Source organism: Atractosteus spatula, unplaced genomic scaffold, assembly GCF_055471065.1.
Source record: "Atractosteus spatula isolate fAtrSpa1 unplaced genomic scaffold, fAtrSpa1.hap1 Scaffold_122, whole genome shotgun sequence".
Taxonomy (NCBI): Eukaryota; Metazoa; Chordata; class Actinopteri; order Semionotiformes; family Lepisosteidae; genus Atractosteus; species Atractosteus spatula.
Genome location: NW_028296678.1, coordinates 22,501 through 27,500, shown reverse-complemented (window position 1 = coordinate 27,500; position 5,000 = coordinate 22,501).

The window sequence follows — 5,000 nt, the reverse complement described above, 5'->3', positions numbered from 1 at the left end:
TGGGTTTTAAGCTTGTAGTATGCACCGTTTTGGAGAAATTAACGTAAATATGTCATCCTTTTGGTCAATATTCTAATATATTGGACTCATATTCTTATGATGGCAGACATGATGCTGCGTTTAAAACCGGGGTTAATGGACATTAAATGAAAGGTCTGGATCTCTGCTTTCTCATGCATTTGGTTTTAAGCTTGTAGTTTGCACCGTTTTGGAGAAATTAACGAAAATATATCATTCGTTTGATCAATATTCTAAAATATTGGACTAATATTCTTATGATGGCAGACATGATGCTGCGTTTAAAACCGGGGTTAAAGGACACTAAATGAAAGCTCTGTGTCTCTGCTTTCGTATGCATTTGGTTTTAAGCTTGTAGTTTGCACCGTTTTGGAGAAATTAACGAAAATATGTCATACGTTTGATCAATATTCTAAAATATTGGACTCATATTCTTATGATGGTGACATGATGCTGCGTTTAAAACCGGGGTTAATGGACATTAAATGAAAGCTCTGGATCTCTGCTTTCTCATGCATTTGGTTTTAAGCTTGTAGTTTGCACCGTTTTGGAGAAATTAACGAAAATATGTCATTCGTTTGATCAATATTCTAAAATATTGGACTCATATTCTTATGATGGCAGACATGATGCTGCGTTTAAAACCGGGGTTAATGGGCTTTAAATGAAAGCTCTGGGTCTCTGCTTTCATATGCATTTGGTTTTAAGCTTGTAGTTTGCACCATTTTGGAGAAATTAACGAAAATATGTCATTCGTTTGGTCAATTTTCCAAAATATTAAACACATTTTTATTTGATGGCAGACATGATGCTGCGTTTAAAACCGCGGTTAAAGGACATTAAATGAAAGCTCTGTGTCTCTGCTTTCATATGCAATGGGTTTTAAGCTTGTAGTATGTACCGTTTTGGAGAAATTAACGGAAATATGTCATCCGTTTGGTCAACATTCTAAAATATTGGACTCATATTCTTATGATGGTGACATGATGCTGCGTTTAAAACCGGGGTTAATGGACATTAAATGAAAGCTCAGGATCTCTGCTTTCTCATGCATTTGGTTTTAAGCTTGTAGTTTGCACCGTTTTGGAGAAATTAACGAAAATATGTCATACGTTTGATCAATATTCTATAATATTGGACTCATATTCTTATGATGGCAGACATGATGCTGCGTTTAAAACCGGGGTTAATGGGCTTTAAATGAAAGCTCTGGGTCTCTGCTTTCATATGCATTTGGTTTTAAGCTTGTACTTTGCACCGTTTTGGAGAAATTAACGAAAATATGTCATTCGTTTGGTCAATTTTCCAAAATTTTAAACACATTTTCATTTGATGGCAGACATGATGCTGCGTTTAAAACCGCGGTTAAAGGACATTAAATGAAAGCTCTGTGTCTCTGCTTTCATATGCATTGGGTTTTAAGCTTGTAGTATGTACCGTTTTGGAGAAATTAACGGAAATATGTCATCCGTTTGGTCAATATTCTAAAATATTGGACTCATATTCTTATGATGGTGACATGATGCTGCGTTTAAAACCGGGGTTAATGGACATTAAATGAAAGCTCTGGATCTCTGCTTTCTCATGCATTTGGTTTTAAGCTTGTAGTTTTCACCGTTTTGGAGAAATTAACGAAAATATGTCATTCGTTTGATCAATATTCTAAAATATTGGACTCATATTCTTATGATGGCAGACATGATGCTGCGTTTAAAACCGGGGTTAATGGGCTTTAAATGAAAGCTCTGGGTCTCTGCTTTCATATGCATTTGGTTTTAAGCTTGTAGTTTGCACCATTTTGGAGAAATTAACGAAAATATGTCATTCGTTTGGTCAATTTTCCAAAATATTAAACACATTTTTATTTGATGGCAGACATGATGCTGCGTTTAAAACCGCGGTTAAAGGACATTAAATGAAAGCTCTGTGTCTCTGCTTTCATATGCAATGGGTTTTAAGCTTGTAGTATGTACCGTTTTGGAGAAATTAACGGAAATATGTCATCCGTTTGGTCAACATTCTAAAATATTGGACTCATATTCTTATGATGGTGACATGATGCTGCGTTTAAAACCGGGGTTAATGGACATTAAAAGAAAGCTCTGGGTCTCTGCTTTCACATGCATTTGGTTTTAAGCTTGTAGTTTGCACCGTTTTGGAGAAATTAACGAAAATATGTCATTCGTTTGGTCAATTTTCCAAAATATTAAACACATTTTTATTTGATGGCAGACATGATGCTGCGTTTAAAACCGGGGTTAAAGGACATTAAATGAAAGCTCTGTGTCTCTGCTTTCATATGCATTGGGTTTTAAGCTTGTAGTATGTACCGTTTTGGTGAAATTAACGGAATTATGTCATCCGTTTGGTCAACATTCTAAAATATTGGACTCATATTCTTATGATGGTGACATGATGCTGCGTTTAAAACCGGGGTTAATGGACATTAAATGAAAGCTCTGGGTCTCTGCTTTCTCATGCATTTGGTTTTAAGCTTGTAGATTGTACCGTTTTGGAGAAATTAACCGAAATATGTCATCCGTTTGATCAATATTCTAAAATATTGGACTCATATTCTTATGATGGCAGACATGATGCTGCGTTTAAAACCGGGGTTAATGGACATTAAATGAAAGCTCTGGGTCTCTGCTTTCATATGCATTTGGTTTTAAGCTTGTAGTTTTCACCGTTTTCGAGAAATTAACGAAAATATGTCATTCGTTTGGTCAATATTCCAAAATATTAAACACATGTTTATTTGATGACAGACATGATGCTGCGTTTAAAACCGGGGTTAAAGGACATTAAATGAAAGCTCTGGGTCTCTGCTTTCATATGAATTGGGTTTTAAGCTTGTAGTATGCACCGTTTTGGAGAAATTAACGGAAATATGTCATCCGTTTGGTCAATATTCTAAAATATTAGACTCATATTCTTATGATGGCAGACATGATGCTGCTTTTAAATCCGGGGTTAATGGACATTAAATGAAAGCTCTGGGTCTCTGCTTTCATATGCATTTGGTTTTAAGCTTGTAGTTTGCACCGTTTTGGAGAAATTAACGAAAATATGTCATACGTTTGTTCAATATTCTATAATATTGGACTCATATTCTTATGATGGCAGACATGATGCTGCGTTTAAAACCGGGGTTAATGGGCTTTAAATGAAAGCACTGGGTCTCTGCTTTCATATGCATTTGGTTTTAAGCTTGTACTTTGCACCGTTTTGGAGAAATTAACGAAAATATGTCATTCGTTTGGTCAATTTTCCAAAATTTTAAACACATTTTCATTTGATGGCAGACATGATGCTGCGTTTAAAACCGCGGTTAAAGGACATTAAATGAAAGCTCTGTGTCTCTGCTTTCATATGCAATGGGTTTTAAGCTTGTAGTATGTACCGTTTTGGAGAAATTAACGGAAATATGTCATCCGTTTGGTCAACATTCTAAAATATTGGACTCATATTCTTATGATGGTGACATGATGCTGCGTTTAAAACCGGGGTTAATGGACATTAAAAGAAAGCTCTGGGTCTCTGCTTTCACATGCATTTGGTTTTAAGCTTGTAGATTGCACCGTTTTGGAGAAATTAACGGAAATATGTCATCCGTTTGGTCAATATTCTAAAATATTGGACTCAAATTCTTATGATGGCAGACATGATGCTGCTTTTAAATCCGGGGTTAATGGACATTAAATGAAAGCTCTGGGTCTCTGCTTTCATATGCATTTGGTTTTAAGCTTGTAGTTTGCACCGTTTTCGAGAAATTAACGAAAATATGTCATTCGTTTGGTCAATTTTCCAAAATATTAAACACATTTTTATTTGATGGCAGACATGATGCTGCGTTTAAAACCGGGGTTAAAGGACATTAAATGAAAGCTCTGGGTCTCTGCTTTCACATGCATTTGGTTTTAAGCTTGTAGTATACACCGTTTTGGAGAAATTAACGAAAATATGTCATCCGTTTGGTCAATATTCTAAAATATTGGACTCATATTCTTATGATGGTGACATGATGCTGCGTTTAAAACCGGGGTTAATGGAGATTAAATGAAAGCTCTGGGTCTCTGCTTTCACATGCATTTGGTTTTAAGCTTGTAGATTGCACCGTTTTGGAGAAATTAACGAAAATATGTCATACGTTTGGTCAATATTCTAAAATATTGGACTCATATTCTTATGATGGCAGACATGATGCTGCTTTTAAACCCGGGTTTAATGGACATTAAATGAAAGCTCTGGGTCTCTGCTTTCACATGCATTTGGTTTTAAGCTTGTAGTATGCACCGTTTTGGAGAAATTAACGGAAATATGTCATCCGTTAGGTAAATTTTCCAAAATATTGGACTCATTTTCTTATGATGGCAGACATGATGCTGCTTTTAAACCCGGGGTTAATGGACATTAAATGAAAGCTCTGGGTCTCTGCTTTCACATGCATTTGGTTTTAAGCTTGTAGTATGCACCGTTTTGGAAATATTAATAAAAATATGCCATCCGTTTCGTCAAAATTCGAAAATATTGGACTCATTCTTATGATGGCAGACATGATGTTGCGTTTAAAACCGGGGTTAATGGACATTAAATGAAAGCTCTGTGTCTCTGCTTTCATATGCATTGGGTTTTAAGCTTGTAGTATACACCGTTTTGGAGAAATTAACGGAAATATGTCATCCTTTTGGTCAATATTCTAATATATAGGACTCATATTCTTATGATGGCAGACATGATGCTGCGTTTAAAACCGGGGTTAATGGACATTAAATGAAAGCTCTGGGTCTCTGCTTTCATATGCATTGGGTTTTAAGCTTGTAGTATGCACCGTTTTGGAGAAATTAACGGAAATATGTCATTCGTTTGGTCAATTTTTTAAATATTAAACAAATTTTCATTTGATGACAGACATGATCCTGCGTTTAAAACCGGGGTTAATGGACATTAAATGAAAGCTCTGGGTCTCTGCTTTCATATGC